This window comes from Pan troglodytes, chromosome 19, assembly GCF_028858775.2.
Source record: "Pan troglodytes isolate AG18354 chromosome 19, NHGRI_mPanTro3-v2.0_pri, whole genome shotgun sequence".
NCBI lineage: Eukaryota > Metazoa > Chordata > Mammalia > Primates > Hominidae > Pan > Pan troglodytes.
Window position 1 is genome coordinate 92,537,876 of NC_072417.2, and position 23,486 is coordinate 92,561,361.

At 53.4% G+C, this 23,486-nt stretch overlaps 1 protein-coding gene across 22 annotated transcripts in view; it reads right to left on the reverse strand.

Moving 5' to 3' along the window:
* The window catches only part of RBFOX3 (RNA binding fox-1 homolog 3), a 526,282-nt gene that overhangs the window by 437,111 nt on the left and 65,685 nt on the right, over nucleotides 1–23,486 (reverse strand). Inside the window, exon 1 of one of the 22 annotated variants that reach the window (XM_063799969.1) lies at nucleotides 17,895–18,475. The exons of the other annotated variants lie outside the window; for them this stretch is intronic. The gene's annotated coding sequence lies outside the window, so the exon portion shown is untranslated. Of the gene's footprint in view, nucleotides 1–17,894; nucleotides 18,476–23,486 lie in introns of those variants that run through there. 22 annotated transcript variants of the gene reach the window in all.

Consider the following 23,486-nt stretch of genomic DNA (forward strand, 5'->3'; position numbering starts at 1 on the left):
GAGTTTGAGACCAACCTGGCCAACATGGTAAAACCCTGTATCTACTAAAAATACAAAAATTAGCCAGGCATGGTGGTTGATGCCTGTAATCCCAGCTACTAGGGAGGCTGAGGCAGGAGAATCGCTTGAACCTGGGAGGTGGAGGCTGCAGTGAGCCAAGATCGTGCCACTGCACTCCAGCCTGGGTGACAGAGCAAGACTCCGTCTCAAAAAAAAAAAAAAAAAAAAAAAAAATGCAAGGAAGCTCTGATGCAGGCTACAACAGGACGGACTTTGAGGACATTATGCTGAGTGAAATCAACCGGGCAGAAAAGGACAAATCCCGTAGATTCCACTGATTATGAGGTTCCCAGAATAGCCAAATCCATAGGGACAGAAGGAAGAATGGAGGTTGCCAGGGGCTTGTGGGGGGGCGGGGGGGGGCGGGCGGTTTGGAAGAATGTGGAATTGTTTCTGCGGGACAGACTTTCCATCTGGGAGGAGGAAAAAGCTCTGGAGATGGGTGGTTGGTGGTGACAGCTGCACAACAAGGTGAATGCTCTTCATACCACTGACTTCTAAATGGTTACGACGGCAAATTTTATGTGACGTATATTTTATCACAATCTAAAAAGCAAAGTTTAAATGTCTCAAGTATGGAACTGAACTTGCCTAAATGTCACCAGTCACCACCAAACCCCACTGTGTTTCAAGTGTTCAGAGGGCGGGAAACGGGCTGGAGGGAGGAGAGGTCCTTCTGTGCTCTTAGACACATCCCTGAAATGTTGACGAGGAAGCTTCCATGACTCTTCTTGCGTTCCTCATGGTGAGGAGACCCAGGTCCTCAGTGGTGACTTTCTATTTTGAGTTCTGTTGTCCCTGGTGAGCCACCAAAGAGAGGATGTGATCAACGGCCCCATTGGTTCATGGACAGAGAGTTACTGAGCCTGGTGGAGCTTCAGGTGAACACGCAGCTGCCAGGATTCCGGTGAGGGATAAGGCGAGCTGCCTGCCCTCGGGACTCACAACCCCGTGGGGTAGAAGGAGATGGGCAAACACAAATTAAACACAAGGTGATAAAATGCAAAATGAATAAAAGGCGAACCTTCTAAATTAGCCAGCACATTTTGAGTGGTCCTTGATTTCAGAAGGTAGATAAGAGTTCGGTGTCCTAATACCTTATCCCCCACAGCCTCTCCACACCGTGTATCTCAGTCTCCCCTGGCCACCTCGGTGGCACTGGAAAACGGGGCCAGACTTTCACAGCCTCAAGTGGAGGTTCGGGTTTCTGTCCTGCCCTCATGACCCTCTTGTTGCTCTTCCCTTCTGGCAGTCAGTTTTCCCATCATTAAAGCCAGGGAGTTGGGTTAAATGGTCCTTAAGATCCCTTTGAAGTCCCGCATTCTATGATTGAGGACCTTTGAGTTTTCCTCCTGAGAGAGGATTCCAGGATCACAGAGCATTCTGAAAATAAAATAATCCTGCTCCCCATTTGGATAAAACAATGAGTTTGGCAGAAGGGTACTGCAGACAACAATGTTTGGGCAGGCTTACCAACACACAGTAGACATGCTGCAGTTTCAGAGCCATTTCCCTGGAACCAATATTTACAAACACTGTCTCAGTATTCAAGCAGGCAAACAGCTTCACAGGAGTTTAACGGAGACCTCTCCTCCCCCAGCTTAATGGAGGCAGCCCGCTCTCTCTTCGGCAACCTCCCAGTGGTTTTAAAGAGGAAAAACACCCACACCAAAACACACCTTCACTCTCACGGCGGGCATTTAGGCCAGCTCTGGGATTTCACTGCCAGATGACTACCTTGAATCTGTGGCAGCATCCCCCTCCTAGGAGGCCAACCTCAGGTTGTGGAAGCTCTTTCCTCCCTCTACCAACAATGTGCAGAACTGGGGGCTGGATTCTGCTGCCCCCGGCTGTGCTGGGAGTGTGGAGCAGGCACGGGCACTGGGGGTTAGATCCTGCTGCCCCCGGCCAGGCTGGGAGCGTGGAGCAGACACGGGCACTAGGGGTTAGATCCTGCTTCCCCCGGCCGGGCTGGGAGCGTGGAGCAGGCACAGGCACTGGGAGTTAGATCCTACTGCCCCCGGCCAGGCTGGGAGCGTGGAGCAGGCACAGGCACTGGGGGTTAGATCCTGCTGCCCCCGGCCGGGCTGGGAGCGTGGAACAGGCACGGGCACTGGGGGTTAGATCCTGCTGCCCACGGCCGGGCTGGGAGCGTGGAGCAGGCACGGGCACTGGGGGTTAGATCCTGCTGCCCCCGGCCGGGCTGGGAGCGTGGAGCAGGCATGGGCACTGGGGGTTAGATCCTGCTGCCCCCGGCCGGGCTGGGAGTGTGGAGCAGGCACGGGCACTGCATCTTCCAGCACATGGCTCTGCCGTGCAGCAGTTTTGTAAATGGAGCCCTAGTTTGCAGAGCACCTCGAACATGGCGTCATGGGTGGGTTCAAGCCGAATGAATATGCCTCTGCCCCACAGCAGGTGTAAAGGGAGCCCCAGTTTGCACAGTGCCTCAAACACAGCATCATGGGTGGGTTCAAGCTGAATCTCCCCAGGCCCTGTTTGGTTCTGTCCCACCGAGTGCTTAAGATCTCCATGATTCTATAATTGGCTAACAAGGATTCTCACATATTATTCACTGTCAGACAGCAACACCCTGCCATGTTCCTCTAAGCATATTGCCCTCAAGGGCTCTGGCATAGAAAGAGACCAACCATGTCTCCCAACCTTTCGGGGTGCCCTGTAAACCAGAGTTCGGCACTGTTGACATTTGGGGTGAGAGAGTTCATTCCTAGTTGTGGGGCCGTCCTGTGCATTGTGAGGTGTGGAGCGGCGTCCCTGGGCCCCTCCCACTGGACACCAGGAGCACCCCACCTCCAACAGAGAAAATGCAAGATGTCTCCAGACACTGCCAAACGTCCCCCAGGGGCAAAATCACCCCCTAGTTGACAACCCTGCCATAAACTAAAGCACCACAGGCACATCAGGGGGCAAGAATCACCATTCTCCTAAAAAAGAGTGAGCCAGAGACCAGGGCCTCTTGTACTCATTACATGGAGTCACCAAGTTACAGGTGAGTTTGCCAAAAAGTAAGAAAGACTGGTCTTCAATTCCCTGGAAATGCTTCCCAGTCTTCCCAGAGGGGCCAGCTGCCAAAATCAGCTGGATTTCTATAACACTGAACTCTCTCTCACCCCCATTCTAGAATTATCTGCACCTCTGTAAAGTTTCTATAATCACATACGTGTAATCAAATCAAAGCTATTAGGCTTGCCAGGAGCTCGATGTCTAAAGGAACATTGCTGGAATTCCTTGGGTAGTATATTAGAATTCCAATCACCATCATCTATTTTTCTAAGCTTGGGTTTTTGTAGAGGAAAGTTGTTTCCTTGTTTGAGTATATATTCTATGAGTACATTTTAATTCAAAAGGGATCAAAACATTTTTTCTTTAGAATTTCAACCTGTCTCTTGTGATAACTGGAAAAATGCTGGAATCCCCCAGCCAGGATGGGAATCGCTGACCTACAGCCTGCGAGGAAAGCCCAAGAAAAGTGGCTGGATTCAGTAGGACGAGCTGGCTGTGGAGACAAGCCACCGCCACCCCCGACGCCCATTGGCTCTGCTGCGGCTCAAAGGTTTGCCTCCAGGCTGCTTCCAGGTTGGGGTACACCAGGGGCACTGACACCACCCAGCCACAGTGCAGGAGACTGAGCCAGGAAAGGAAGTCCATGCAGCCAGCACTCAGCCATCTTACCTGGAGGTGACGCCAACACTGCCAGTCACAATCCCTCAGGGAGAGCTAGCAAGTCGTGTGGCCCCACTTAGGAGCAATGGGGGCAGCACCATGAGGGGAGTGTGACTCTCAGGTGGTCACCCACAGAGGCTCAGCCAGAGCGGCCCTGAACCCTGCCTGGAGGAGCCACCCAGAGGCAGCCCCCACATGCTCATGATGAAGCCAGCCTCATCTACGAAACGGGACCAGGCGTTGAGCCAAGTGGCTTCCTTCCCAAAAGAGAAGAGAACACAGGATAGTCATCATGCATTTTGTCACCTATCACACGATCCTAAATCCTAGGGAATTTCTGCAAGCCTCTGCCTCCCCCACTGACAAAGAGTGAGGTCAGGACAGTGGCCTGAATGCCCTGAGTGGTCCCCGGACACACTCTTGGACCAGGTCATGAGATAGGAAGCATCCTGATCGGTAGCAAGGGGTCAGAGCAGAGGACGGTGGGGTTGGCAAAGGGAAAAACCACAAAGGCAATAGGGGAAGGGCACCGCCGTCCCAGACAAACCAAGTCCTGCTGGCTGGATGTGAAATGGACATGAGCACTCAATTCCGTTGCCCTGGCACATGGAGTTTGAAGGGTCATGGCATGGCACAGATGAACCAGGCAGGCCTCATTCTCTGCAGAGAGTTTTGTATAGACAGTGATTCACCTTGCACCTTCCCGTTATACCCACTTTGGGTGAGGGAACTGAGTGTATGAGAGGGTTTGGAAAAAAACCATCGTGTGACACCAGGTCAGCCCCCTCCTGCTCTTAGCTCTGCAGCCAGCCACGCTGGGGGCTACAAGGTAACCAGACACAGAAGGACCCTACAGCTGGAAGACTCACAAGTCACCTGTCAGCCCCATGACCAGTGGCCAATCCCCCAGGTCAGGCATCTGCCTCTGCCCCCACCCTGGGCAGCCTGAGCTCCACCTCTGTCCTCCTGGCTGGATCCTATCTTCTCTTCCCGCCACTCTGAGCTACTCGTGCCTCTAGGCACAGAAGTACCTCCCTGTCACCCGCCCAGACAAAGGAGAATCCTTTAGCTCGGCTTGGTCTCCTGTCTGCACCTGCGGATGCAGAGCACGCCTGCCACCTCTTCCCTGCCAGGAGCTTCAATTCAGCTGGCTGGAAGCTAAGCCCTTCCTTTTCTTTCTTTTCTCTCTTTTCTTTCTCCTATTGCCCTTCTAGGAGAGAGAAGAAAAGCCAGGTCTTTTTGGAAACGCCCATCCTGCCATTGCATATAGAAGATCCACCAGCGTTGAAATCTCAACACTAAAAAAGAACCTGGGGGAGCACGGTTCCGCAGCTGTGCCTGGTACTTCTGTGCTCAGCTACTCGATGGGCTTTGTACCCTCTCCTGGCCAACTCCCTCCCCCACCAGCTTTGTCTCTCTCGTGTCTATTTTAGTGGCTGATCAGTGTGCCTCTGTTTCCCAACCCAGGGCTTACGCATGTGTATTTCTATACATTATTCCCTCCACGGAGGCTTCTGAGCCATGAAAATGGCTCCTTATGCAAATCAAGGGCTCCTCCATCTGCTTCCGATATCCCCCACTTCCCCTTCATAACCTGTTTGAGGGGATGCGGTACAGGCAGCAGATGATGCAACTTTATTTTTGTAAACCCAGTTGGTCCTGGAGTGCTGGCAGCCACAATAATAGGAGAGCATGCCTGTTGCTGCCTCTCAGTGAGAAACCAGCCAGGAGGGCCTCCTGGGGCAAAAGGGAAGGGGCGGTTCGGAGTCTCAGCAGAGAGGCCGATGGAGTCCTTGCCCTCTCCGCTCCTTAACACCTTCCTCTTTCTGCCGAGTCAGGGCTTGCTGTGGATTGAATTGTGCCCACCACCAAACAAAAGACACGTCAAAGCCCTAACCTCTGAGTACCTCTGAGGAGAATCTTAGTTGAACCTCTGAGTACCTCTGAGGAGGATCTTAGTTGAAACCCTGAGGTATCTCTGAGGAAAATCTTAGTTGAACCTCTGAGGTATCTCTGAGGAGGATCTTAGTTGAACCTCTGAGGTATCTCTGAGGAGGATCTTAGTTGAACCTCTGAGGTATCTCTGAGGAGAATCTTAGTTGAAACCCTGAGGTACCTCTGAGGAGGATCTTAGTTGAACCTCTGAGGTGTCTCTGAGGAGGATCTTAGTTGAAACCCTGAGGTACCTCTGAGGAGGATCTTAGTTGAACCTCTGAGGTGTCTCTGAGGAGGATCTTAGTTGAACCTCTGAGGTACCTCTGAGTAGGATCTTAATTGAACCTCTGAGTAACTCTGAAGAGGATCTTAGTTGGAGACCGGGTCTTTGCAGATGTAATTAAGTTGGAAGTTAAGATGAGGACATTTTGGAGTAGGGTGGGCCCTACATCCAATATAACTGGTGTTGTCCCAAGGAGAGGATGGGATGCAGAGACACATGTATCGGGGAAGGCCGTGTGAAGAGGGAGGCAGAGGCTGGAGTAAGGCAGCCACCGTCACGGAGCACTGCAGGCTGCTGGGAGCCACCAAAGCCAGGAAGAGGGGAGGGAGGACTCTCCCCTAGAGTTTTCAGAGGGAGCACGGCCCTGCGACACCCTCCCCTCGCAGGGGATGACCGCCCAGCAGCCCCTCCCATCTCACAGGTGCCGTTGTGACTGGGACAGTGTCTGTCTTCACTCTGCACCGCCCCTCAGTTCCTGCTTCAGGGCCTCAGGGTAGGTGCTCAAAACATATTTGGCAGAATGAAGGCAGAGTGTTAAGTAACTGTTCCCACATAACAGCACAGCAGCCTCAGGTAGAGGTGGGGACATGGAAACACACCTCCATGTGAATGGATGCTATCTCTTGTGAGATCTCATTTAACACCCAAAGGACACTTACATTCCAGTCTGAAGCTGCTTTCCCTGGTGAAGGGTACCCAGGATTCCACGCACTTTTGCTACTTTCTATGAGCCTATAGTTATCGCAAAACAAAAGGCTAGGGGATGGCGGTGCATTTTCTTTTTGTTTTGACAAGAGGCTGTAAAGCCCAGCAAAGGTTGACCCATCCCCCCACCGCATCACCCATCACCCCACCGCATCACCTGATCCTGAAAGTCCAGAAGACAGGGTTTGAATTCCCAGGAAGGAAAGCATTTAGGGAGAACTGTCCCTTCTAGTCCTATGTTTTCAATCCTCCACGGAACCAGTTGCATGGCTCACAGCAGACAGAGGGAGACTGGGGTGCAGGAGTGGGATGTGTGCAAAGAAGCGGCTGGCTAAGGTGGGGGCGGGGTGGCTGGCCAGCAGCATGGCACCCCGGGAGGGAGGTGGCTGATCCTGCAGTGAGGAGGCATGAGGGGCCCTGCCGAGGCCCCAAGAGGGAGGAGGATGCTTGTGTGAGGTCAAGGGGTAGAGGACACACGTCTGTGGCAGAGGGAGAACTGGTACCACTAGCCCTGGGGACACCGCTGAGATGATGCTGAGGTCTGGGCATGCTCCAAGGCAGGGGAAGGAGGGAGAGTGAGGAAGGAAGGGTCGAGGGCACTGCTCATCCTGCCCCCGTCCCCTGAGGCTCTAGAAGAGGGGCTGGCAAACTCCGGCCAGGGCCAAACCCAGCTCCCCCAGTTCCCCCAGCTCACCGCCTGTGCTCGTGAACAACATGTTGCTGGGACCCAGCACGCTCCCTCACGTTCATCCATGGCTGCCTTCCTGCTGCATGGCACAGCCACGTGGCTCTGAGAGGCTGAGACCATCTGGCCTGCCAGGCCTGGAATATTTACAACCTGGCCCTTGACAGAAGAAGTTCGCCGACCCCTGCTCCAAATCATCTCCGCCATGGAGGAGCCAGCGTGAACTTCCACAAAGCCTGGATGGAAGGGGCTTTTTAATGCGATGAGGCGGCATTGAGCACAGCCCACAGAGAGGAGGAATCGGCAAAGTGAGTTTTCTTCGTTCTCACCCTGGAGAAAACCTCCAGCTGTGCACCACGGAGAGAGTGGACTTTGCGGGGGCCAAGCTGGGGTGAGGCACCTGCCCTGTTATCAATTTAAAGTTGTATTTTCAAAGCAGGGATGTTGCCATGCTGTGGCAGAATTGTCCTGATCACCCTGGTCCTCGTCCCTCTGCGAATAAATCCCCCATGCATGGCACCATCCACCAACAGAGCGTTCTTGCCCAAATCTGCCAAAGAGTATGAAATGCGTAAGGCCCAGAGCCGTGCCTCCTCCGCCTTTGTGCCGCAGCCCTGGGCTCAGCGACCGCTCACCCGGGGCCAACTGATGGTAGTTTACTTTGAGGCCGTGTTGGAATCCATCCACATAAATTCAGCACCAAGAGGCAGCCCAGCCCTGCAAGCCAGACCACAGAGACCAGAGGGGAGGATGGCCGCCCCAGCAGTTCCCTTGATCAGCGCCAGCCTGTGTAGGCCCTGGAGCTTCAAAGATGAATGAGACTCTGCTCCAGCCCTTGGGTGCCCGCAGTAGGGCTGCAGAAACCATGAAGCAGCCCAGACGGGACAATCACCACAGTGTGATGTTCTGGGGAGGTGCCCACATGCCACGGGACCACAGAGGACGGAGCCTCCGGGAGCTTCCAGAGCAGCTACTCCAAGGCCGTCTATACTGGGAAAGGGGGTCTGTTTGCAGCAGCGGATTCTAAGTAACTCACGTTGTAAATATTCCAGGCCTGGCGGGTTAGACGGTCTCGGCCAGTCAGAGCCACGTGGCTGTGCCGTGCGGCAGGAAGGCCGCCGTGGATGAACGTGGTGGAGTCATATTGTGGGCTGCTGGCATTCTTGGCCCTCTACCCTAAGGTCGCTGGGGCTTTGTGCCCCAGTCCAGGGGCTCCTCCCCGCCAGGACTTAGCAATCATTTGCGCAGAGCCTGCCCACTTTCTCCTTGGAAGAACGGGCAGATTCCTTCCCAGAAGGTGCTACACGGAAAAGCCCCGTTGTCACTCCCAAGCCCCCAGACCCCACTTCTCAGTCCCCACAGACTGTGCTTGCCCATGGGGGTGGGGTCTCCTGTTGCCGGCCCAGGAGGGTCTGCAGCACAGGTGCCCACCTGCCCTGCCAGCATCTATTGCCGCCCAGAGGCCCCAGGTGGGCATGAGGAGGCTGCCTGCATGTGCGGAGGAGGGCGGCCCAGGCGAGCAGGTGGGCCCAGGCAGCTTGGCGGCTAAGTGTTCTCGGCATCTGAGGCGGCTTCACTTTTCGGCAGCCAGTGAAGGACAAGCACCCTGTAAATTTAGAACGCGTGATGGCTGGCTGCTTTTGGTATTCATCTGAGTGCACGGGGGAGACGGAATAATCCACCCATGGTCATGCCCTTGCATCCCAGCCCACGTCGCTGCCTGCAGAAGGGAAAACCTTTCCCAAAAGTAAAAAGGTGATGGGCCCCTCTAAGGCCGGTCCCAACACCAGCCTTGGCCGCCTCCCAAGGGGACCCTCCTCTCCTTCTCACATTTAGCTAAAAATAAAGCCCTTTTTGGCAGCAAACGCACCCAGTTTCCCCAGAACATAAGCTCCCCGGGAATCTAGAAACGAAAGAGCTCTACCTCTTATCAAGCCCAGATGGATTCCTGAAAATCTGTGTCCAGGCAATTTGTGCAAATCAATCACGTTCTCCGTGACTCACCTTCATCTGGGATGCATCCCTCACAGCTGACCGCCAGGCCGCTGACCACCCGCTCCGCACACAGCAGGCTGGCCAGTGCCGGCCTGCAGCAAACCCTGCAAGAGGGGCCAGCTGCTGCAGGGGAGGGTCCTCAAGGGATGTGGACCCTTGAACCCAGATTCTGCTGTGCATGTTGGGAGGTCAGGTTCCCACAAAGTGAGGCAGGCCCGAGTGCAGATGACCCTGCCGCGGATTCTTTTAGACCTTGGCCTCCTTCCTTCTCAGGTGGCAGCGCCAGAATTACCCTGGAACCTCTCACAAAGTTGTCCTCAGGGCAAATGATCTGAATGTGAATAACTGCACTGGAGAGGGGAGGGGCAGGAGGAAGAATGAGGCTCAGTTCCCCCTTTGTACACGTTATCCCCTGCAGCTCCTAAAGGCAGAATAGGATTGGCCCAAGGCCAGCCAGCTCCAGGCTGGGACTCCATGTGGAGCCTAGGGTGGCACAGAGGGGATTGAGGTGGGGCCCAGGTGAGCCCATTTGCACTGCAGAGAGAAGCCTCTGGATTGGGACGGAGGAGGAACCAGGTTGCATGCAGCGAGGCTCAGCCAGAGCTGATGAGGGTGCAGTGGCTGCAGAGATGGACAGAAAGGGTCAGATCCAAGGTGAGTGGACTGGGCAGGGGGCCACACGTGGGAGGCTGGAGGAGTGGAAGTAACCGAGGTCAGCGATGGAGGCCCACACTCCAGGCTAGGAGCCACTGAGGCCACCACACAGAGCTCGCTCTCCAGGAAGGAGCGGCCAGGGGCCCCTGCCTCTGTCCCTGCTCTTGATAAGGGTGGAAAGGGGTTGTGGGGACAGAGTCTTGGCCTTGCTGCCCTCACATTGCCAGCATAGTACTAGAATCCTGGGACACAAGCAAAGGCCACAGGGACCGATTCCTGCCCTATGGCTCTCTTTCATGAGGTGACTATTGAACACGTGTGTGTGTGTGCACGCATGCACACCGTCTGTCAGGGAAGGGGTGGCCCCTGTCGAAAGTGCTCTCAGCAGGTAGGTGTTTGATGTCAGCTGACAGACGGAAGCTCTGGCAGCGGACTTTACTGGTTTGTACCAAGGGAAGGGGCTGTCCCCAGCTGGACTCAGCATTCCTCCAATGAGAGAAAGATGCAGCGCTTGTCCTGTCTCAAGTGCCAGGCAAGGTCTTGACTCCCGTGATTCCTTTTAGTTTTCACATCCCTGTGAAAGAGGCGTTGCCCCCATTTTCTAGATGAAGGAGACTAAGCTTAGAGAAGTTCCTAAGAACCAGCTGGTGGGCAGCTGGGATTTGAACCCGGCCATTTCATGTCTACTTCATGGCCTCTGCCCTGTGTTTCCCTGGTAGGATGGTCCCAGGGCCGGGACAGGCTGTGCTCTTTGTCCTCCCCAACTGGAGGCAGAGAGTCGAGTCCAGGCATCGAAAATCCTCCCAAGCCTACACCTGGCCATGCCCATTGGCTGGCGGCGGCAGAACAGAGGAATAGTGACATTGTCAGCGAGGGTGGCGATAAACCCACCCCTCCGTGCTCAACATAAAACCCACAGCTCCATGCTCAACACAGTCTGCACCTGTCAGGGAGGGGCCTCCAGGTTCTGGCATGACTGTTTCTTTCTCTCCTGGCCGACTGGGGGAGTTTTCTGAAAAGCATTTCCATTACTTCAACCCTCACAGAAACCAGTATCAGTTCTGCCCAGCCCAGGGTGCCCCGAGCATGAGGCATAGATACCCCGCGATGGGGAAGGGGAAGCTCTCAGGGTTTGGCCCCCTTGGGAAGAGCCCAGGGGCTGGTCATGGGTGCTTTGCAGCACAGGAGGGCAGCCTGGGTCATCTCTGGTCAGAGAGTCTGAGCAGCCTCTAGAAAGATCCGTGGTATCACTTTTTCCTTATTATAAAAGTTATACATATTCACTGTAGAAAATTTAGAAACTACACATATGCAAAAAGAAGAAAATAAAAATAACCCATAATCCCACTAACCCGAAATAACTCCTGTTAACATTTTGAGCATATATACACTCCCAGACTTTCCTATGCATAGAATATATATTTTGGGTTCTAAGTGGGATCATACTGTACATTCCATTTTGTAACTTTTTTCCATTTAACTCTATGTCATACCAAATCATTAACTATTCTTCCACAACAGCATTTTTAAATGGCTGAATTAGCCAAAAAATACTAAAGGGACAGTTGAGGGCAGGAGAGGAAATTTTACAACACAGAAACTTGCAATTAAGCATTAAATAAGAAAATGCTCTTTGTAAACAAACGTATTGTCTCTCTTTAGTCCAAATTCTACAATAGTGAAAAACGAAAATGTCATCCAACTTGAGACAGGAGACCTCATCACCCATAGCTGGTGACGGCTTCAGGAGGAGCCGGCATCACCGTTCAGAAGGGCTGACCAACTCTCCCTGCAGGTGGGAAGTTGTCTAGATATTTCTGAGGCTGTAGGATTGCAGTCGTCGGAACGTTGTCAAGCCATTTCCCGGCGAGATGCTCAGGAGTGGCTCAGAGGGAGGTGGGAGAGGTTAGAATCCGAATCCAAGGGGATCCCACAGGACTCACATCAGCTGTGCCAAGAGCAGGGTATGTCGTCACATATGAAATGGGAGCTCTGTGGGGTCTGCCAGACGCTCCCCAGGTCCTGGAGGGGCTGACATCCTTTCCAGTCCAGCCTCGGAACCAGCCAGAGGCTGTTCCACACCACTGGTCCCTGAAGCTTGGTAGCAAATCCAAGAAAAAAGGTGTTCCTGGGGGTAGAACCAATGATGAATGGCCATTGCCGTGCCAGCCCCAAGACCCACCGTGACCTAACAGCGGTGTCTGGAGAAGAAATCAGGCTTGTAAAACATCACCATGGCCAAGCATCTGTGTCTCCCCAGTTTATTCAGGTTTCTTTTCTCAATGTGCTTTAGGGAAGCCCCTTCAGGAAAACGCCCACCTGCCATGTGCAAAACGAAGACAGAGGGAGATCGTCGCCCCCTCGGAAGTCGGTTTGACAAGTGCCCCAGAGACTGGGCCCACAGAGACAAAGACCAGGGGGAGAAATACGGGAGAGTCTACTCTGGGGGACTGCCATGTGGGCAGCTCTCATGCCCAGAGGGATCCCAGCTGAATCGGTTAGGATGCTTTCAGCTGCACCCAACAGAAACCTGACCCAAACTGGCTGAAGCATGAGGAAGCGTGCCAGTCACGTGACGGGAAGTCCAGGCTGTGGCAGCTGCGGGGTTGGGTGATTCAGCCCCTCTCTATGCCACAAGGACACGGGTCCTGTCTCCTGCCTGCTCTGCTACCCTCAATGTAGGCCTCCCCCTTGGGCTAGAAGCAGCAGCTCCACGGCAACATCCCAAGGCCCCTCTCAGAAGCCAAGGGCTGTTCACAGAGGCTGACTCCCGTCCTCCCTTCCCTGAAAGACACTCTCTTTGACTCATTGGCCAGATCTGGGGATCACCTGTAGGTAAGGAGAAGAGGGAGGGTGACAGAGGCTCCCAGAAGTCAGCCCACCAGCAAGGCCTCTCTCCAGCAAAGCTCATTCCTACCTGTCCTCCGGAGAGTGTCACAAGGGGACAGCAGCCTCCAATCTCCCAATTCCTTTACTCTCCCCTGTTACCCAAGTGAGTCACCCCAAATGAATGAGGCCCTCAGATGATCCACAGGCTGGAAGGGGCCCGGCTACCCCTCAAAGTTTCCTGGGCTTGCAGGTCTGCTGCATGGCTGGGGTCCTGGCCAGACCACATTCTGGGGGGCAAGGCAGGATAGCCAGCCCACAAAGACACAGTATGCGCAGCAAGGCAAGGTTGCCTGTGTTGGGGACAGTCAATTGGACATAGGAATAACCTGTCCTCTGCACCCAGGAAGGCTGCAGCACTGAGCCGTCTGCATTTGCTAGGGCCACCGGCTACCACTTACTCCAAGGAACAGGGTGGGAAGAGTCCACACGGAGAGGGGCCGTGGGTTGATCTCTGCTCCCCCTCAGTCACAAACCCACTCCTGGTTTCCCTGCACCTCCCCCAGCCACTGCACCCCTGCCCGTGACCAGTAGCGGCAGGGTCATCTCCACAGGCCCCTCCCTCCCTCCACAGCTTCCTAAGCACTGACAGGCCCTCTGTCCTCCCTCTCCCCACTTTCATTCCTGGCTAGATTTAAGCTGGTCTCACCGGGGGCTGGGGAGGGAGAGCTGCAATTCCCATGGCCAGGCAGTTCGGCCCCAGACACCCTCACTCTGTCACCCAGACTGGAGTGCAGTGGCGTGACCTCAGCTTACTGCAACCTCTGCCTCCCAGGCTCAAGCGATTCTCCTGCCTCAGCCTCCCAAGTAGCTGGGATTACAGGTGTGCACCACTACCACCCAGCTAATTTTTATATTTTCAGTGGAGACAGGGTTTCACCATGTGGGCCAGGCTGAACTTTTGACCTCAAATGATCCACCTGCCTCGGCCTCCCAAGGTGCTGGGAATACAGGTGTGAGACGTGGCACACAGCCCACCCCCATTATTCTAATCACCATCAGATGTGCCCTTGTCTTGCCCTGCACAGGCCTGGTTATGTGTGTTCCAGTAAAATACAGCACCATGGAAGCCTGAACATCTGTAAATCTGCCAGCTGAGTGGCCCTGCTTAATTACAGCTCCCAAAACACCCACTGTGGTGGCATCAGCCCCGTCAACGGTGATCCATTGCCCTGATGGGCAAGCTCATCACCCTCGGGCCTCCTTGGCCACGGGTGTTTTCCCCTGAAGGAGCCGGCCACAGGGCATGCTTGCCCCGCCCCAGTGTAGCACTTTGCAGAGTCCCACACTGTATCATCCGTCCTCTAACAGAGGCAGGACAGTGACCTGTTTGGCAGGTGTGTGTGTGTGACTTGTGGCTGCCGTAACAAATCACCACAAACTCACCGGCTTAAAGCAACAGACATTTGGCCGGGTGCGGAGGCTAACACTGTAATCCCAGCGCTTTGGGAGGCCGAGGCGGGCAGATCACAAGGTCAGGAGATCGAGACCATCCTGGCCAACATGGTAAAACCCCGTCTCTACTAAAAATACAAAAAATTAGCTGGGCATGGTGGCGAGCACCTGTAATCCCAGCTACTTGGGAGGCTGAGGCAGGAGAATCACTTGAACCCAGGAGTCGGAGGTTGCAATGAGCTGAGATCACACCACTGCACTCCAGCCTGGTGACAGAATGAGACTCCGTCTCAAACAAAACAAACAAACAAACAAAAAACAAAAAAAACAAAAAAGCCACACACATTTATCCTCTTACAGTTCAGAGTCTGAAATCAAGGTGCTGGGAGGGTTGCGCTCCCTCCAGATTCTAAGGCTCCTCCCTCACCCCTTCTGGCTTCTGGCATTGCCGGCGGTGCTCGGTGCACTTGACTTGTTGCCAACATCACTCCTGGCTCTGCCTCCATCATCATGTGGCCCTCTCCCTGTGCATCCGTTCTCCTCTTTTCTTAGAAGGGCACCAGTCATTGGATTTAGGGCCCACCCTCATCTTAACTTGATGAAATCTGTAAAGACCCTATTTCCAAATAAAGTCCCATTCACATGTTTGGGAGGTTAGGATTTGGACCTGAGGGGTACACAGCCAGCCTGCAACAGTGGGTGTCCCCTGCAATGCCAAGGGGGGACAGTGTCCTCACTCCTCCTGGGCCATGCCAGACACACAATTCCCTTGGACTGGCCAAATTCTGTTTCCCTAGAACCCCCGCCCATAGGTCCTGTTTCTGCCTTTGAACAAAAACGGACAAATCTACTTCCTCCTGCCCATGACAGACTTTGAAACTGTGGAGCATCGTGACAGGCCTACCCTCTCCCCAGTCCCCCAAGGCTCCCAGCTCCAATTATGACCCCCATCTCCCCACCTCAAATTGAGGAGGTGAGTCCCTTTGTGCCCAGCTCTTGGGACAGGCCAGCCCCAGGTGGTCACTGTCTCTCCTACAGCAAGTCACAGAGTGGACCCCAAGTGTCCCAGGAGGATGAGCTGATGGGGGTGGGGGAGATGAACACACCTGGAGGCCCAAGGCACATCCACACCCCCCGAGGAGATGCTTCCCCTCAAACGTGCACTGGGTGCTGTGGTGGGGTTGGGGGCGGGGGTGCTGGTGAGGGCAACACCAGGCAAGGCCTCCATACTCAGGACTCTGGAGCCCAGCATAGGGGTTGGGGCAGAGATGCCAGGCAGCTCTTTCCCTGAGCCAGGCTATCCTTCTGCTATTCAGCTATTTTGCAAACACAAACCCCCAAAACTTAAAACCGACAGAAGAGGAGCTGCCCCTTCCCAAGCTGTTGTGAATACATGTAATCTCATGATGAGTCTTCTCTCCCGCAGGCTGATGGCCCTATGGCATCAGGAGCATCTGTGTGTGCCTGGCACACGGCAGGAACTTAACTAAGCCAGTGGGATGAATGGAGGAATGAATGAACGAATGCACAGGTGATCTGGCTACAGTGGAGAGAGAGAGCTGGAGTTTTCCCTTCTATGCCCCTTTCCTCCCACCTTGCAGTCCATGAGGCACCGCCCTGGAGTGAAGGGCAAATTTGGCCTTGTGGGAGGCAGGGACAACCACAGTCAGGGCAGGAAGCCTCGATGCCACCTCCCTGCCAAGGCCTGGTTCCCTGCTCTGGAGCTGAGCTTTCCCTAGGCACAGTAAGAGCAGGACAGTAAAGGCAGGTGGGCTTTGAGAATCATCCTCGCCAGCCCCTGCCTTTAGGGCAGCAGCAGGGCAGTGACACATTCACGGAGGAACTCGACCACTGTGTGGTTCCTTCAGACCCAAGAATCAGGATGAGATTGGCAGGAAACAGGTGCCCATGTGGGGGCTGGATGTCTGTTATTCCCAGGAGACCCAGGAGGCCACCATTGTGAGCTCAGGTCTAAGTCCCAGAGATCAGGGGAGGGTCTGATCACACTGGCCCAGAAGCAACCTCAACACTGTATGTAAAGTCAAAGCATGGGTATGGCCCATATGTAAAGAGTGCCCTGAAATTAATAAGAAAACCACCCCATGGAAACACGGACAAAGTATGCGAACAGGCTGTTCACATAAATACGCATGCAAACAACCAGTAAACGCACGAAAAATACTCAACCTTCCTCAAGCTGGGGAAATGCAATTAAAATGCTGAGATGTTTTATATGCTTAGACTGAAAAATAAGGACTAATACGTGGTCAGGTGTGGTGGCTCATGCCTGTAACCCCAGCACTTTGGGAGGCTGAGGCAGGAGGATTGCTTGAGCTCAGGAGTCCGAGACCACCCTGGGCAACATAGCAAAAACCTGTTTCTACAAAAAATAGAAAAATTAGCAGGGCATGGTGGCACATACCTGTAGTCCCAGCTACTTGGGAGGCTGAGGTGGGAGGATCACTTGAGCCCAGGGGGTCACGGCTGCAGTGAGCCATGATCATACCACTGCACTCAAGCATGGGCAACAGAGTGAGACCCTGTCTCAAAAATAAAAATAACTGATGTTGGTGTGGGAATAAAATAATCACATAGTGCGGAGGCATCTGTCAATACTTTTGACTTTTTATAAAGTAACCCAGGTGTAGTTTTAAGTTAAAATTTAAGATACACATACCCTTTGCCCCAATAAGTCTACTGTTGGGGTTTTCTCCAGGAAAGCTACGAGTGCCAGGAAAACACATAGTGCATGGTGGTGTCTGTGCATTGGTTTGGGAGGAGACATTTCCCATTGCTAACAGTGGTTAACAGTTGGAGATTAGAGGTCGCCCCAGGAGAGTTGGATTTGGGGAAGGAGGTCCCAGACCATTCATTTCACTTTATACACTTCCGTGTTGTAAGAACAAAGAAGCAAATATTTTTATAGCTCATGCAACTGAATTTTTAAATGACTAAGAACGTCATTTCAAAGTAAAGCCTTTCAACTCTCTATGCTATTACAGGTAGGGTCCTAGATTTAGGGAATAAGAACATGGCGCACGGTTAACTTTGAATCTCAGATGAACACGGTTTTGTTTGGGTTTTTAGTGTAAGTAGGTCCCACGCGATGTGTGACACATACCTATACAAAAAAACCTTTGTCATTCATCTGAAATCCGGATTTCATTACATGTCCTGTGTCTTATCTGGCAACCCTAGGGACAGCAGGAGGAAAAGGAAGAAACAGCTTCACAAATCTCTGCCATTTTAATGGATCCGTTTCCTCTCCTTCCTCACGAAAACCTGCTGTGTCCAGGGTGATATTTCTTTCTCCCGGTAATCACACGCACACACACACACTCACAGGTGCTGACCATTCGTCACCCTCCAAGAACATTCTGACTCGGAGTGAGCATTTCAGCAGATGCTGATATTCTGCGTGGCTCCGATCTGAGAGCCAGGATGTCACTTCAAACTCATCCTGCTGAGAGACCTGAGTCTCTAGAGCAGGGTCCGGGACTCTCCAATGCTGTGTTCCAGCCTGACAGTGCCCGGTGCACGGAAGGGAGTCGGCAAATGCAGGGAGACAAACGAACGGCGGAGGCCCCGGCACACAGTGGAGGGGCTGGCACCCACCTCCTTAAGGTGCATGGCGTCCAGGCCCCAGCCCCAGAATCCTCCTCAGCGTGTCAGGCAGGGCTGCCCCACATCTGTGCCAAGGCCAGCATCCTGGATGGTCCTCCCACTGCCAGGTGCTCCTGCTGTTCTCTCCTCCCACGCAATGCACACTCCTCCACACAGAAGGGCCCGGGCCCTGCTTCCAAAAGCAGACTCCATGTCATTCACGTACCGCCGTGGTGCACAGACGTGGGCTGAGAGCGGGGAGCTACACTCGGGCCTGGAGCCTGCGTGGCCTCCGCCAGGTTGTGGGTTGCTCGACCTCCTGGAGCTTCAGTGCCCCCATCTGTAAAAGTGGAGGTCAGTGAAATATTCTTGAAGGGGTTTCTAAGCATTTCTGAGAGTTTAGGGTCAGTGGTGTCCTCAGCTGTCCTAATCCATTTAGTACCAGTTGTACTTCAACCGGACACTTCAGAGCATCTCAGCCAGAGACACGGGGCCACTAGCTGCAAGAAAGTTCCTTCTCGCCCCTCTCCTTGAGGCCTGGGGGGCTCTGCAGGCCCAAGTATCCTCCGAGGAACTGCTGCTTAACCCGAGTGCTTGTCGAGCCTCAGCAGCCACAGACGAGACATTAGCGTTACAACCCACACCGATCTTTGTCAATTACGCTCCAGTATTTGAGCTCTAACCAGCTTTAAATTGAATCAGGACAAAATCATCAGAATAAAAAGAGCCCAAGCCACAGCCTTTCAATTCCAGCACTGGAAAAAAAAAAAAGTTATACATTTCATAATGGCCTTCTACCCCATAATGAACAGGAAAAATAAATTAGATTCCAAGCTAAGGGTATATTTATGCAATTTCATTATGTGCCCATGAGCAAGCCTGGTTTTCACCAAGATAAAAATGAGCTCTCAGAAACACTCGCACTAAATAAATGGAGTGATATAACAGCTTAACAGGGAGCGTGGAAGAGGAGCTGAAGGACAATGTCAAAAATGAGAAAATAAAAATAAGAGAAGCTTACAATGTACCACCATACTTGGTGTACAAAGTACTAGAGGCGCCTGGAGTCTGTGGCCGGCAGCGGGTCCGCCTGTCCCTCGGGAGGAAGCAGCTCTGTCCTCAGCACTCCAGGGACCTAAAGCCAAGAACAGCGGAAGGGACACGGCTTCTCCCCTTGACACATGAGCCCGTGTGATGGCAAATCCAACAAGGCTCTCTCTGCACCCTGGTCGGTTACACTGTTACCATCAAACCCCTAGGCCTCAAGTCAGTTCTTCAGGACCACCCTGGCTCCTGGCAAGAGACCGCTCGCCCCGGAGCAGGATTTCAGTGGAAACTCTGGCTTTGTCTCAGCCCTTTCCGTGCTGATCAGTAATCTTTCTTCATCTCACTGGCAGAGTCCCTCTTGGTTCTCTCTTTTGCTTGTCTCAGGGCCCTCACGTTTGATGGCACCAGTTTCGAGGGCAGAGTGACACCTCCTGCCGATGTCACCAGGTGGGCCACGGAGCACGGGGCTCCTCCAGGGTCCCCACACACTGGCTGCCGGGGCCTTCCCTCAAGTGTTTCTTTTTACAGAACAAAACCATGTTCTCTGCTGCCTTTAAACACCTTGAGAGCGTCGACTTTTTTTTTTTCATGTATTGTTTATCGTGCAACACTCCGAGACCTCTATGTGAGAGGCGTTTTATAAGTTCAGGTTGTTGTGAAGGTTGACAAAATAATAGATTCCTTTTTATTTTTTCAATGGATATTTACAAAGCTGGAAATTGTTTCCTGAAAACCCTGGCGGTGTCTAACTGGGGCAGACTCGAATTCAGACAGCTCAGGGGTCTCTCCCAAAAGGCAGCGGCTTCACCCTCCCTGGCTGCCTTCTGCAGACTCACAAGGGGCTCCCCAATGCTGTCAGCAAGGGCCAAGGAGAAGGTAACGAAACTATGCAGTGTGAGCGCTAGTGGGGCGGCTCCCTAGTCCCTAGATGAGGAAATCAGGAAGAGATTAGGAGGGATCCCAATGAATCGGTGAAGAAGCTGGGCTTAGACCAGTCTGTCTGATAGAAATAGCATGGCAGTCCCACGGGCAATTTTCAGTTTTCTAGGCCGGAGACGGTGGCTCACGCCTGTAATCCCAGCACTCTGGGAGGCTGAGGCAGGTGGATCACCTGAGATCAGGAGTTCAAGATCAGCCTGGCCAACATGGCAAAACCCCGTCTCTACTAAAAATACAAAAATTAGCTGGGCATAGTGGTGCATATCTGTAATTCCAGCTACTCGGAGGCTGAGGCAGGAGAATCGCTTGAACCGAGGCGGCGGAGGCTGCAGTGACATGAGATCACACCACTGCACTCCAGCCTGGGCAACAGAGCAGGACTCCATCTCAAAATAAAAGGATTTTTTTTTACAAAACAAAAGAAATTAATTGTAATCACATATTTTATTTAACCTAATATATCCTAAATATTTTTGGGTCAATAAGTAAACTGTATAAGGGATTATCAGTCACGTGTTTTACATGCTTTGTCCATGTGCTGGGTCTTGGAGTTGGCGTACACTTTTCACTCTACACACGTCAACTGCCCAGCTCTCTCCCGTGGCCGGTGGCTGCCATCCAGGTCCAGGCAGGCACAGACCCCTACATATCACAGCTGCCTCCCTCACAACCACAACCCCAAGCCTAAAAGACAACCATTTGGCCACATGTAACCCGGCATACAGCAGCTGAACCGTAAAGGGGAATAAGTCCAACACTCAGAACCGTATCTTTGCAAGTAATGAGTGATTTTCCAAAACCACCAGGAGACCAGCAGAAAATCACCTCCTCCATGCCTCACTGAGCATCTTCTCTGTGCCAGGAGCAAAGGATGTTACAGGTGCGAGTTTGCTGCATCTTCAGAGCTCTGCGAGGCCAATGCTGCCTTCACTGTGACTCCCTGATAAACGGAGGCTCAGATAGGGCCGCCCAGAATTGCATCAGTGGTGCACAGTGAAAGGACACCTGAAATGCCAATGTTCATCACCCTCTGAGGGTAGAATTTCCCCTCCTGACAAGCAGGACCCCCTTGGAACCAAACAGGTGCTCAACACCCCTATGTCTCTCGTGGGGCAGGCTTCGGCTGCTCAGCTACTCGGCACAGAGCGAAACCAAGGCCTTCCTGCCAACTTCACACTCCCCCCTTCATCAGCTCCTCCTTGATCAGGGCCTCTGAGGAAAAGGAATAAACAAACAAGCTGATAAACAAACAGCAAGCGAGGTAGATGAAACACGCGGCGAAGATGAAGCATGCTGGGCACGTTCCAACCCTGTGGTCTTAGGTACAAAGCCCATTAACTCATTAGTGCAGATGGAGTTTGAATTCCACAGCACCGTGTGATTCTTGGCTACCGTCCAGCAATAATTCAGAGCTACTGGTCAACCAGGAAAGACACAGCCAGGGTGGGCCGAATGGGGCAAGGGTGGGATGCAGGGTGGGCCGAATGGGGCAAGGGTGGGATGCAGGGTAGGTGAGTCCCCTACCCCCCAGAGCCAGGGTGCCCACAAGCAGCCTGAGAGAGGGGAAGTCAGAGCAGCCATACCACCAAGTAAGGGAAACTCGTGCCTCGGAACAGAGGGGCTTAAACAACCCTCAGCCCGTCCCTGGGCATTGAGAGCTCCTTTCCCCTGTGCTAAGGTGGAGGTAAGGCCCACAGATAGTCCTGCTGCCATCCTCACAGTGACCCTATGAGTCAGGCACTTCTGTGTTGCAAGAGAGGAAACTGAGCCCAGAGGGCTGGTTGGTGTGGTCCCTGGACTGACACTGGCCGGTCACTGTCTCAGTATCACTTGTGTGTGTTTTCTTCCAGCCTTGTGGAAGAAACCTTGAGATCTATACAACGGAAAAGTACCAGAATCAGCCCCCAAGGATGCCATGAGCTCAGGTACGCTGGCATGTTGGGCACTCGCCGTGGGCTGACTCTATTCAACACGGTGATTGCTGGTGTTGGTGGAAGGAGGCATCGAGGAAATACAGAAAACTGGGAAGCTGTCTCCCCAGTCGCTGGGGCACTGATTTGGAGAAGGAGGTGACAGAGAAGCACAGAATGAAGAGGAGAGAAGAGAAACAAAGCGCAGAAGGATCAGGAGCCCCCATCAAGGCTTGGAGAAGTCCACTCCTCCCGTCGGAGTACCTCGACCCTCCATACCTCCCCTGCCCTGCCAACCCTGACACCTGCCATCCACCTGCCCCACCACAACCACCAGGCTCCCTGCAGATGCACCTGGCTGCCTTCCCCAGGGCTCAGGGAGCAAGCCTGCATCCTCAGGCTCTGTCTGGTCCCTGGAGCCGCCTCCTCGAAGCTCTTACATAACTCGGGTCCTTCCTCACCTCCTGAGCAGCGCCGCCCTCCCCCCACCTTCTAGACATGGGGGAGTAACATCTGCTGTCCTCACTCCTCTCCAAGAGAACTCCCTCCCCAACACCCGCACCCCAAACTCAAACACCGCCACCCTCCCCAAAGCAGCAAGGGATAAAAAATAACATAAAATAAAAACATGCTACCACCACCACCCACCACATCATTAAGGGCAAAAAAAAAAAAAAAAAAAAAGAGAGAGAGAAAGAAAAAGCTCGCTCCTACAAATAAAACTCTTTCCTTCTTGTTCTAGAAAAACAAGAATGAATCCTGGGGGAAAGGAGCACAGGAAGGGGGCAGACGGGGCCGCTCTACCTTTCCATCTTCATTGCTGAGAGCATCTTTGATATTGCTTATTTTGTAAAAAGAAAGAAGTCCATGCAGATCCTTGTGCTTGCATGCACGCTAAGAGAAGGTATCAGAATCCCGCTCTGGGAAGGGCGTCGAGGGTCCCCATTCCCGCCCTCTCCCTCGCCCCTGCCAGAGGAGCACGTCTACCAGGAAAGAAGGAAGGGGCCAGCCGTGTTTGGGTTTTGGATCAAGAGGCCAGGATTAGCCTGATTGGAAGGCTCCGCAACAACATGGGGAAGAAGAGAAAACAGCCTGGCTGAGGAGCCGGCCACAGGGTCCCACCAGCGACCACCCCATGCCCTCTGCCCTTGCCCCTGCCTGGCCTCTCCCCACTTCGGCCACCTTGGCAACAGTCAGCCTCCAGGGGCCCAGAGGGAGCGGAGGTCTCCCAGGCCTGACTTGGTGTCCCAGGCTTCCCAGGTCGCTTCCTTCCAGGCAGCCGATTGGTTCAATGTCTGCCTTCCCTTCCAAACACTTCCGAGAAAACAAGAGGGGAGGCCTTACTTCTTTCCCCAGGGTACGCTGTCCAACCCACCTCCTGTTATCCAATTCCGCCTCCCAGCTGAGACTGCAGTTCCCCTTAACAGCGTGTTCCCAGCTGCCCTGAGCCTTCACCACCCTGCTCCAGGTTCTCACAGCCACCAGGACGGTTCCAGACATGCACACTCAGACACACCCGTGCACACTCAACCCCGCCAGCTCACTCGGCTCACTCCATTTCTTTGGCAGTTCTCATGGGGCATGGAAGGTTCTCCTTTGATCATTCCTATATAGCTAATTGGAAAGACTGTGTGTGCACGTGTGTGTGCACATGTGTGTGCACATACATGCATGTATACTACTGCACAAGCCATCATGCTACCACTTG